This window comes from Bacillus rossius, chromosome 1 (genome assembly GCF_032445375.1).
Source record: "Bacillus rossius redtenbacheri isolate Brsri chromosome 1, Brsri_v3, whole genome shotgun sequence".
Lineage (NCBI taxonomy): Eukaryota > Metazoa > Arthropoda > Insecta > Phasmatodea > Bacillidae > Bacillus > Bacillus rossius.
In genome coordinates, this window is record NC_086330.1 from 230,729,319 (window position 1) to 230,742,990 (window position 13,672).

The following is a 13,672-nucleotide window of genomic DNA, read 5'->3' on the forward strand; positions in this document are numbered from 1 at the left end:
CTTCGCTAACACAATGCCATTCGGAGGGCGTTACCTATCCCCTTCACAATAGCCCACCTCACAGTACTTTCCATACTACAATCAAATACTCTGTCCACACAACTATTCGCACACACAGCTCCAAAGTCGATAGTTCAGGATCCGAGCCCAATACCCCACCCAACACAGCAGCAATATCCTCCTCAGTCAGAGTGGAGGTGTTCACAGTTTCATCTGCAATATCTTCCCTGGAATCTTCGTCTTCGTTCATCGCAAGAGCTTCTTGCTGGTCGCTAGTCTCCTCCCAGCTTGCATAGGACTCAACAATCTCCTCATAGCTGGTACGACACATCTTACTAGCTCTTTTGATAACTACGAAAGATACATCCTAAGGGTGCAATGGTTCAACTGTCCCCACCCCTCTACCCTTCCTATTCCAGTCCTATCCATGCGCACCAAGCGCACGCACCACTAACGCACGACCTTTGACATCAGCGACCTACCCCATCCCCCCTCACACTGACTCTTCCCAGCCCAAATAGCTGTGTCATTTATACCTGTCGCAACATTTCCCCAGCCTCCTAATAACAGTTTAAGAACCTTCGACAAGCAACCCAGCTTTATGTAACTAGTGAAAAGTTTCAAACAGTACAGGAATAAATATATTTATTTTAAAATTGATTTAAGACTTGCATTTGCTAACATAAAAATTTACATTACAATACATTATAGTTTACATAACATCAGTATATTTTATGCAACTGTTTTCAGATTTATCGAATTCTAGCCACTTCATAAACAAGCGATAATCTTTCTGATGGATCACTTTTTGTACTAAATAATAGCTTGGGTACTTAGTAGGCTTAATTTATTCCCCATAGAATGCGCCAAGTATACCCGATCTCATAAATCGTCCCAATAATAACATCTAGGGTGGTAATTATGTGTTTTACTACACGAAATATTTCTGTCGACCATTTAGAAATATGTAAACATTCTTAAATTTTAATTTTAAGTTTTCTTACGCCTAGTTTATTTGCAATAAAATAAACAGTTTTCAGGAGTGAGTTATCTTTTACATTAAAAGGGACCATGCCAATTTATCGGTGTTTTCTGTAACATATCAACCCACTTATAACCCCCTTTTGCTGTGAACACCCTCCACATAGCTTCGTTTAGAGTACGATTAAATCGTTCAACCACCCATCATTTTATCTCTGTGAACATAAAATAATTATTGGATCCGAACATGACTAAAAGGCTAAATGGCTACAAGGATAACATCAACCACATAGAAAAAATCTTTGTTTAAAAATACCAACTTAACAAATTTAATGCTTACTGTTGAGCCGAGACTGCCCTGAAATATGTATTGTTTGCTTACCACATGATAAAGTGGTTTTAAACCATTAATTGTTCATTCCCTAGCTACAGACTTTACGTGAAACATTCAGTGAAAATGACACACATTTGGACAAACATTCAACTCGGTAGGATACGATCACTAGGATACATTCGCTAAAATACGAAAGGAAATGATAGTATCTAGCTTAACTTGGCTACAATATCTCCATTCACATTTTGCTCCAAATGATTTCAGTTACAATGTTGCACGAATACGTCACGATTGCTGGAAATACGTTATTATTACTCTCCACTTTATAAGTCATTGATGACGTTTTTTTTTACATATTTAAGTTAGAAGTTGTACAACGAGAACCCAACATTAGTTATAAATTAGATAACACGAAATAAAACTAACTTTTTTAAATCCAAAATATAACTTTGTTTTTCACTTTTACACACATGAAGACACAGCAAGTTATTATTGTATGTAGCATGCACTTCTTATTTCACCAAGTATAGACCATGTTTGTATGGTATTGGATAAAATTTAATAAATTTTGCGAGGCAAGTAGAAGTCTTAACCTACCGACCAATATGATAGAATATTTCCATGTGGTGAATAAACCTCTTCGGCTGCTACCATCATACATACATTTTTATTACTAATAATTTAAAGGTTTTTGAAGTCCCCTTTTTTAGTACCAGTTTCAAAGTCATTAAATTTGTCATCCCCTCACTGACTATCAAAAGCCTGATCAGAATAATTTATTTTAATGAGTCGTTTCCATCATTTTGGTCTCAGCACTTTATCACAGTCTTCGGTCTTGCGAGTCTCAAGTTCATCATAGTCTTCGTCCTTGTCAGCTTCAGGTGCTTTATCACAGTTTTCGACCTTTTCAGATTCAGGCTGTCCGACTGTGTTTTCAATTTCATGGATGTGACTAGAAATTGGTGTAAATACATATATTTTGTTTTAATTTCCAATGAAGGTGCAACTTTCTTCGTTAGTTTTCAGTTCCAAATAATTAAAAAGTCCTGGGATAGTACTTTTGGAATCAACATCTTCATATTTTGAGATCATTATAGTCATCTAATATTTGTTATCATTTTTCTTATTTGCTTTTACAGACAAACTCTTATTATCATTAATCAACCTTGTTTTAGAGATAGAGGGCTTTGGTATCCCTCAAAGGGGATGAGGATAATCTTACAAGTAAGTGTTTCTCAGCTGTTATTAAAATAGTTGTCGAATGAGTAAAGGATATTTTTATTCAAGTACCACCCGACTAAAAAGTGGAATGTTCTTTTTTGGTATCAGGAATTCGCAATACAAATTAAAATCTATTAAATCTATTAATATATTTCCAGTCCAACTTAAAAAAATCAATAAATGATATATGACTTACGAAAAACTGGAAGCACATTACATTATTTATATTTTTGATTCAGAATCATACCTCTATAGGAATATCAGGGGTGCCCACAAGGGGGGGGTAACGACGCAGATTGCGTCATTAAAATTTCAGGGGGGGGGGTGTTAAAAGACGAGAAAAATGTATATATTATTTACATAATTATAGCTTATAATGTGAAAATACGTTTCTGGTGCTTTGATAATTGAAAGGGATCTTGTAAATCAAATTGGCAACCCCGCTTTTTCCTCAACAAAAGCAGTTTGGCATCTGTCGGTTCAGGATGGAAATATTACCTGATATGACCAAAATTATTATTAGAAAATCAGTTTTAATTAATGCAAATTGTGATAAAATATAATACTAAAAAAGTATAATATTATAAAATAATTGAGTAAATCATTGAGAAAATGGCATAAAAAATTTCGGTGGGAAGGGGGGCGCATCATTATGTTAGGGGGGGGGGGGTGAGTCATAGTGTTTGGGGGGGGGGGGGGCACCTCTGGGAATATCGATCTTGATTTTACAAATGGTCACATCCAATCTACATATTTCAAACGGAAATCAACATATTTCAAACATTAATTCGTATATTTCACTTTAATCCACACAAAACCCGCACATTTCATGACCAAGATCAGAAGATCGAAATGATGTTAATTTTCTTCTGGAGCGACTCATGCTGGTATAATATTCGTGTTCTCAAACAATGATATATGACGAAGTAGAGTAAGAAACTCGATGTTACTGAAGTTGAACTTACCCTCCAAATCATGGTAGTGTTGATTAACATGCTCAAATGCTCGCCCTCCTTAAACTTGACCAGGATAGCACACATAAAACGTATCCAAGTTTTGACAGATTGACCACCGCATATTTTGCTTTGATGCAGGTAGGTAGTTCGATGTAGGAGCTAGATCGAAGCGGATCAAGTTAATTTATCCTCAGTTGAAGCCGCTTAACAGCGGAAAAATTCCTACTGAACATCTTTCCAAAGTAGTTTTCCTCCTCTTTACATATCTTAGAGATTGATACATTATGGCATTCTGCACTTCAAGAACTGCATAGAGGGGAACATTTATTGTTTTAAAGGCCCTTTGTCTTCACTAGTATCAGCCGGCTTTTAATTTTCACCCTCAAGCACTATGTTGTACTTGAGCGGATGACAATCCTCCCCAATCTCCTCTACAAGTTGGCTTATTAGTTTAGCTTTAATTGAGTCCAAGTACATACATACGTCCTTGGCAAAACTGGTGTTATTTTATACCACATAAGTCTTCGAATTATCACAGATCCATGAAGCTGTGGACAATGACCAAACCAGCTCCGGTAACCACCTTTGTTCGGCTGGTGCTTAGCTTAGGTGTAACTGCAGGCTTGAACATCACTAATCTCTGCATCTTGGTTGGTGGTGGAGCAGGTCTCTGGCACACTTTGGTATGTGTTTTCAACTTACCAACCCTGCTTGAACTCTTTAGCACAGTTTTCGCAAGAATGTATTTTGCGGTTAGGATTGAGACCACAAGCCATCTTTTCATGCCGTCTGGTATGGCTGGAGTTCTCAAAGGTCTTGTAGCAGAAGCTACACCGGGTGGTTGATATCATCGGGACAGCACCAGTACACGAAGCTAAATGTTCTTGCATTTTTTCACTGCTAGCAACCATCTTGCCACCCAGGTGACACTGACGGAGGTCACGCTGCTTGTTGTCAGCACACTGACGTTCATGCCGGTAACATTTCTTAGCTCTAATAAAGGAAGCAGAACAAAAACAGCATCTCTGTACGGAAAACGCCTTCACAGCAATCGGTAGCCTAATCTCAATGTACCGAACACGCGAAGGAAGCTTGACGTACAGAGAACTGTAACAAAATAAATAAGAAAATAATGTAGCTAGATGTTACACGAAAAAGTTTGCATACATAACCTACTCATAATCTACACTTAGTCTACATATAATCTACACTTAATATACACACCATCCACACATAATATAAAAACCAGCCACACATAATCCACACACAATCCACACAATCCACACACAATCCACACTCAACACACAATCCACACAACATCCATACAATCCACACATAAATACACACCATCCACATATAATCCACGCACTCCACACAAATTTTTAAGTACAGAGAAACATTAAACTGAAAAATATTCAAAGTCCACATGGCTAATTTTTCACTTGATGTACATTTCTTCTAGCATCCAACCAGTAGCTACCAACTATCGATAAAAAAACAAACATATTTTGTCAATGTCTTCAGGGCCAGGCTCACAGCAGCAAGCGATAACTGTCCTTGGTCACTTGCAATCCTAAACTGCAAACACCAGGCATTGTCATGCTCCACAAACAAATCGAAGCATTGAGCCAGCCAACAAAAATGAGTAGATGGAGGTTAAACACAGTTCTTTCCCCCTCATTGCCACATGTGGTATCTAGCTTGACCTAAATCGAAGATCATCCTTAAACCTGAGTATGAACAGGTCCTTTAGCTAGAGCTGCACTGCACCACTCCACCAGGAAGCGAACTGTGACCGAAATCACAATACACCGTTATTCTTCTTCATGAACACTGGTACATCTTGCAACAAGTCTCTCAGTGTGCAGCAATTATCCGGTTGTCACTCCTTGAGAGAAGAATGAAGGGAGAAATGGGAGTAAAGAGAAAGATCCCACCCCACAGCATTAATGATTAAAAATGTCATACTAATGCCCCTAATTACATCTGGTATCATCTCTCAGTAGTTATTTGGTTCCTTGAATAAACCTGCAAAATTAAAATATTCATGGTAATTGTCCCTTCTTTCAACAGTAAACAAAATTCAAATTCTCTGATCATAGACCATTATTTACAATACAAAACAGTTTACTAATCATCATCACAAATGGTAATGTATACTTTAACTTCCGACCCAGTTTCACTAGATAACTTACCTTGATAGTCTTTCACTCAATGTTACATCTCCACTGGTAGAAGGCCCAGAAAATGAAACTGGAACTGATATCTTCACATTTTTACTTATGTGTTTACGATTTATCATATATTTCTGTAACAAAAAGAATGAACATTCTAAGTAATACAAATAGAATAAAAAATTACACTTATTTACAAACAAATTTGATTTACATCTTCAAATGCCTATACCCATGGTAAGGTTCCAATTCCTACCAGGTATAGATTCTTGACAATAATCAATAACAGAACACTACTTAAAATTGAAAGCTGCAATACTTTGTTAAGTCCTTCTTAACAAAATAAGATATATTTCTGGATTCCTTAAGTGGATAGTGTCAAAGGAGTAACAATCTTGGAAGGAGAAATATTTAAATGAGTTATAAATGTTGGCCAGTCTTCGTCCAAGCAATCCTTCAAAAATGGGAAAACTGGATGGGTTGATGTCGGGTGAGGGAAAATTTTCCACTTGCGTGGTTTCATCCAAGCAGCGGCGATCGCATGCACTCATTGAAATTTGGACTTCAGCGGTGATCACATGAACTAATTGAAATTTGGACTGGGTTAAAGAATCGCATGGGTACAATTATATAATCTTAAGTTCGTAATTTTAAAATAAACGACAATCATAAGGTTGTGCCGTTAATTAGTAATTTCGACACGATATATTTTAAATTTTTATTATGATTTTAAATTTTTTTGTGTGGAAATTTTATTTGCTCTACTATAGTGTGATTTTACTTTGTTAGTCTGGTGTACTCCTCTGAGTTAAACTTTGTCTCAGTGCTCTGAAGCCCCTTTCCCATCGGCGTATCGGATATTTTGCTGGCCTAATCCCTGACTGGCAGACAGCTTACCATTTCCCCCGCCTTCAGTCACGCCTCAAGCCTGTAATATCATTTCTCTTCGAGACCCAAACTGCATAGACAAGCCTGTAGCTTGCAGGCGACCAGTTCTCAGAGACGAGCTGAGATTGGCCTTTTTCATCACGTATTAGTGTTAAGTTCGCTCCTCTGCAGGCACGACGGGACGTAGATTCCCAGCAGCGTTGCATTTTACCCTCACCCCCCCCCCTTCCCAGTTCCAAGTAAGACCAATGACCGGTCGTAACCCCCTGGGCAACCGTGACCGTCCTCAAGGTCTCCTCGCAAAAAACGAGTGCGCCAAAACTGATCGCAAGCGCTACCTAGCGACCAAGTCGCGAACTTCTCCGCTAGCCTACCCTCTAGGGCGCCAGAGAGCAGCACCTGCTTTCCCTTGAGTTATATGGACGCCGTGGGCGAGTCGATTGTTTTCAACTCAGACCCCTCTGACAGAGTTCTCTACTGTCGCCTAGTGATGCCAACTTCAAAACTCCTGCCAGAGTTTTTTTTCGCCCGCATTCGGGCAAGTTCGGAATCTTTCGGCGGCCCAGACCCCCTCCACCTGTAAGAGCCGGCGCCCCTTTTTAATTACGAGACGCGGTTTGCCGCGACACAGATCAGCGCGCGTCACGTTTGCAGACAGATCTCCGGCGAGCTCAGAAGACTCTGGAAGACTTCATCCGACCGCTAGCGACTATGTAATCGTCCTAAATAAGGGATGCTATCCCTCAACTAAATTCAAGTAGATTAGCCTATCTGCATAGTGTTAGCAATTTTTTTGTTTTGAAATTTTCCCTTTTAATTTTTTTTAACTATGAAGAAATCATCCGCGCCCAGCCGCGCAAATCGCGAGCTACGGACCATGGCTGACTCCGCGATGGCAGCTTGAAGGCAACTCCCCTGTTTTGGTGAGTGATAATTCGCGACCTCCCCTACCTCCCCTTAGATTTTTCCGGGCATTTCTTGCCCCATGTACTGTCTGTATTCAAGTCCTAATCAGTCTTGATTTGGCTTGTTACAGTCAGGGGTTCGACCTCCCAGCGATGCACATATTCAGCTAGATTCGAGATCCAGCAACTACTGGTGGACGAATTGTCCACCAGTATGTTTTTCGGCAGTCCGAGATCCATCCATTAGAAGAAGCAGCTTTCTTCCATTCTACAGTTCGGCATTTTTAACTCCACACCTGGAAGACTCGGGTGGTATGGTTTCTATTTCTATTCCCCCCCCTTTTTTAAAGACAAACCAGCGATAAGTGACTATCCACTTAATCCACTGATATGGTAAACTAATCAGCGATAAATTTAATGTAGTAGAACATTGCAAGTTGTAATAATGTATCAATACAATGTACTTTGTTTTAAATAATCGCGGGCCGGCCCCTTTTCGTTTTTTTTTTTTTTAAATCTTTGAAACTTGTTAAAACCTTTTGTATGTAAAGTAATGGAAACAAAATAATTCATCAGGGCAAATAAAACAGGGAAACTATAGATCAAGTCAATCGTGTAGTTTTTATTTATTGATTTTAACGATCCACCAACTTCCTCCTTGCTTGTTACAGGAAGTTCCTAAATTTTGTGTGTTCCCCACCTCGTGCCGCCTCTGGTAAATCAATTTATTTAACTTATTTTCAGTCTTTAACAAGCTACTTGACGCAAATAGTTTTAATTTAACTGATATGGTTAAACTACAATAGCTGGTATCTTGTTATAGCGATACTGATCCAGCATCTATATTCTTGTCAAAGTATGGGCATGTTTGGCTAATTGAGTGACTAACAGTACCTGAAATCGGAATGAATTACCTATTTCATGAAAGTAGTGTGTAATAGCCAGTACTGGCACAGGCTTCAGGCTGAGGATTGAGGATTGTCTATGCCATCTTGGATTGTGACATAACAGCGGCCATCTTGGATGACCTTGACCTTAGACCTTAACCCCAGCGGCCATATTGGATCCGCCATCTTGGATCTGCCATATTAGATTTGCCAACTTTAAATCGAGTGCCCCACTCACTCCTCGTGAAATTTTCGTCACGGTCACTATATAGATTTTTTTATTCTACTGGAGGCCGCCATCTTGGATACCGTCGACTTTGTTTCTGCTGTATGTTTCTAGAGAGCGCCAGCATCGCTCTGTCACCACACATAAGGCCGATGTTTCATTACCTACCATAGCTATTATGGTCCCTATCGGCATATTAAAATTAATTTTTTATGCAAAAAACATTGGAAGTGCTGTGATTCGAACCATTGCAACTCTGATATCTAGGTTGGAAAATATACGCCTTTAACCGCACGGCCATCGAGACATTTACCAGACTGAGAACTAAACAAGGTATATATAAAAATAACAAACATATTCGGGCTTGTATTTTTTTTAAATTTTAAGTAATAAGAGCACCGCCTGTTCGAGACATAACCACCATCTTGTATTAAGACACAACTGTTGCAATTCGCGTTACGGCCGCCATCTTGAAAATCCGTAATTTCAATGCTAGTAATTACGAAAAAATTCCAAAAAATATTTAAATAATTGCATACTATAAATGTTTAGTTAATTAATTGTTTTCGGTCCTCGGTTCGATTCCCGGCGAGAGTAAACCAGTAAATTCTAATTAAAAAGTAATAAAAGTTTTACACCACACACGACATTCTGAATTATGTCACCACTTGTATCAATTATCGTGAAAGGCGCCATCTTGAAAATCTTTATTTACTGTCCGATTTTAATGAAAAAAGTTAATAATAATTCAAAAAAAATTAACTTATTAGAATACTGATTGATTAGATCGATTCCCGTCCTTGGTTCGAAACTGGTAAGAGCAACAAATAAAAAACAACAGATCCTTCCTCCATGGAAGCCACCTACAGACTGACCTACCACCACCAATAACAAGGTATATATCGTCAGCTGGTATAACAACATGTCCGACACCTTGTCTTCGTCTGCTAGAGTGTGCTGGCGACATGTTAGTATAATTTTCTGCTCACCATACCTTTGACCTCGACTGTTGGCATTGAACTTTGACCTCGACTGTTGGCATTGAACTTTGACCTTGAACTTTGACTTTGACCTTTAACTTTGACTTTGACCTTGAACTTTGACTTTGACCTTGAAATTTGACCTCGAACTTGAAATTTGACGACCTTGAAATTTGACCTTGACCTTGAAATTTGACTTTGACCTTGACGACCATCATGGATCCGACATTTTATGTTCAGTACATGCTACCAGGAGCTACCATCTGTTAGAGGACATTGCCACCATCTTGTTTTCGTCTGCTGGAGGACACCATATTGTGTGTGTACTAGTCTTATAGAGTACACTATCATCATGCTAGTTTTATTATAACCCGCTACAGTGCTGTAATCATTTATTATTACTGAGGTGCCAGCCATCTTTAAATTTGGGCACCAACTTGGAATCGTGTAATTATTTAGCTAGAAATGCGGGAAAAAGTCCAGAATTTACCAAAAAATTTACAACAATTTACAAATTGATTCGATCAGTTCTTGTCCTTGGTTCGATACTTGAACAGTGACAGGTGTAACTAAAAATTAAATAAATTTTATTATTTGGTTTCCATTACCTTTCGCAGAGTTTATTAATCATGTACTCTACGAAAAACAACTCAATACAATACACGACAATGTTCGACGAATTAAATACATTGTCGATAAGCCTAACATGAAAGTCTAGTTTTTGATACTTAGAATAACTTCCAAACCGTTCATGTACAAAGCCATACATACATATATACCAAACGTCTTCGGACCGCGATACAGGGTCATAAACAATGTCAGACGTATAGATCAGTCATTTCCGAACCTCACGATCTTTTTAATCCTTAGATAATTATAGTCAATTAGACCATCTTGAAATTTTTTATACATACTAAAGGACCAAGTGACCTTGAAAAATATTTTAGCAACACCAAGAGGTTTTGAATTAGTAAATATTCAGTCAATACAGATTTTACTACGCACAATCAATAAAAAGGAAGCACCATCAACAAAAAGATACCACATTTGGAAGCACAATCAAAAAGGCAGCACATTTTGGAAGCACAAACAAAAATGCACCACATTTTGGAAGCACAATCAAAAATGCAGCACATTTTGGAAGCACAATCAATAAGACAGCACATTTGGAAGCAAAATTGGAAGCACCATCAACAAAAAAAAAAAACACATTTTGAAAGCACCATCAACAAAAAGGAAGCACATTTTGGAAGCACAATCAAAAAGGCAGCACATTTTGGAAGCACAATAAAAAAAAGGAAGCACATTTTGGAAGCACAATCAAAAAGGAAGCACATTTTGGAAGCATTATCAACAAAATGGAAGCACATTTGGAAGCACAATAAAAAATGAATGCACATTTTGGAAGCACAATAAAAAGGCAGCACATTTTGGAAGCACAATCAAAAAGGCAGCACATTTGGAAGTACAATCAAAAAAGGAAGCACATTTTTAATGCACAATCAAAAAGGCAGCACATTTTGGAAGCACAATCAAAAAGGCAGCACATTTTGGAAGCACCATTAACAAAAAGGCAGCACATTTTGGAAGCACCATCAACAAAAAGGCAGCACATTTTGGAAGCACCATCAAAAAAAGGAAGCACATTTGGAAGCACAATCAAAAAGGCAGCTGTGTTACGAGTTAGTTTAAAATCAGAATACAAGAAATGAAACATTAAATTTTTACTCTGAATTTTTAATTTATTACTCGACATTATATAAATGCATGTAAAACAAGCCATTATTGTATTTAGCCAGCTTTACTCAGTTCTTTGAGTATGAAGTATATTTCTTTGCTGCACGAATAGTTTCCTGCACAAAGTGAACCATGTAGAAGTCTTAAATGGTCAACCAATATGTTTGGATCTTTCCACGATGTGTAATCAATCTCTTCTATCACAATCTTCCTTGCTTGTTTATTATAAATACTTTTAATATCACAATCGTCCCACTGATCATAATAGGCTTTATCAGATTTATTTATTACTAGCTGCAGTATCCGGCATTGCCCGGGCTGAACACAGGGTGAGGGGGGCCTTTTTCGAAATCAGATGTAGTAAGTAATTGTCTTCTTAATTTGAATGTCAATAGGCGTGTACACAATAACTTATTGTCCAATGTTATAGTTCACAGCTCTTCGGCGTCGGTCGTACTGTCTCTTATCGACTACCTGCTGCCTCTTCAAATTCTCTTTGGACTGTCGCAGGATCTCTTTCCAGCGAGTACGTAATCGAAGGCTGTCCTGTTCCACAGGTTGACTCAATTGGATATCTGTGGGTAATACAGGCTCCATACCATACATTAGAACAAACGGGCTAAACTTTAAGGTTTCTTGCCGAGCCGTATTGTACAAAAACGTGACCAATGGCAAGTATTGTCCCCAAATGTGTTGTGAGGACACCACATATTGTAATAGCATCCATCATTGCTAGGGTTCCATTTAATAGTTCACACGAGCCATTTGTTATTGATCTGTTTCCTGTTGTTTTTAATCCTTGTATATCCATCAACCTAAGCAATTTATTACATATTTTTGAAGTAAAAACTTTTCTATATCTGTCAGTATGGAGAAGGTTACAGAATGACGTTAAACTATACTTTCTAGCAAGAACTTAGCTACTTCATAAGTGTTACTAGTAGAGGTGGCTTTAGTCTCGGCTCATCGAGTACCGTAATCAATAACAACCAGAAATTATCTATTCCCTGAGTTAGGTTTTTTTGAAGGAGCCTAAAATATCGAATCTAGGATGTTCAAACAATTCACAGATGGTTAATGTTTCTAATAACCCCGCTTTCTTTTGAGGAAACCCCTTTTCCTCTGAAATTTTTTACAACTCATCACATAGGCTTGAATCACTTTTAGCATATTGGTCCAATAATAGTGACATGTAATCTTGTCTGTGGTGCGAACAACTCTTAGATGACCCCAAACATGGGATTGTCGTGACTTTCCCTCAAAATTTCTGCCTTTAAACTTTCGGTAACTACTAACAGTTTTATCCTACCTCCTAGGTTACAGTTGTTTCGGTACAAAACACCATTTAATAAAGAAACTTTTTCGCCTTTCGGTTTAACTTGTTATCTTTTCCTGATGGTTCATCCAACTCGTTAATCAAAAGTATCAAACTCGCATCAGCACGCTGCAGCTTAGCTTAATCCACACCCTGCATAACAAAAATAAGTATCTCAAGTAATTTTTCTTCGTCGAGGACTGTACCTGTCTTTACAGAATTTTGGCTCAAACTGTCTACGTGTACATGAGTTTTACCACTACTGTAACATACAGTGTACACTCACTCCATCAATTTCCGTGCCCATATGGTTAACCATCCTGCTCTATATTCATTAAAAATCAGAGGATCAAGGTAACATAGGCTATAATGGTAACAAAGGAAAAGCCGAAACTGGTCTTAAGCCTAAATCAGAGCTAAACATTCAAGGTAAGTTATAGGATTTCTAGTCTCGGCTGAAGTTAGCGTAAGCAATAGGTTGAAGCTTTACATATAGCTACCTACTCTTTGTAGCACTGTTGCTCCTATTCCTAGGGAACTAGCATCTGTGTGCATTTCAATTGTTTGGGTTTCCTGGAAGTGTGCTAACACCAGGGTGGAAGTGAGATTTTGTAATGCTTGTTCCTGTGTGTCTTTCCAGATTATTTTTTTGGGATTTTTTGTACTTAATGTCGAAAGAAGTGCGCAATAGTATTTTCTGGGACAGGCTTTAAGGCGATTGGTGCACGGTAAAAAACGGTCACAGGCCCGAAAACAATGAATTTTGTATCATATGACCACTAAAGAGTCTAGATGCCTATGTGGGTGACCGTTACTATGTAGGGAGGTCAGGAGCTTAGTTCCAGCTCGTCAGTGGCGAGATGGCCTTCATATGGGAAGGGTGTCGCTGGTGGTCGCTCTGCGGCCTGCCATCTAGCGGGAACTAACAAAACCTCGAAGGTTGTATCTCGCTCTCCCTCTAACACACAGCCGATAAGGTTCTATCGTGCCCGGAGGAGGGGAAGGTTTATCAGGTTTCTTTTTCACTCATCCTTCGCCATGGGGAGGCGGAATGGATTATTTTTTGTC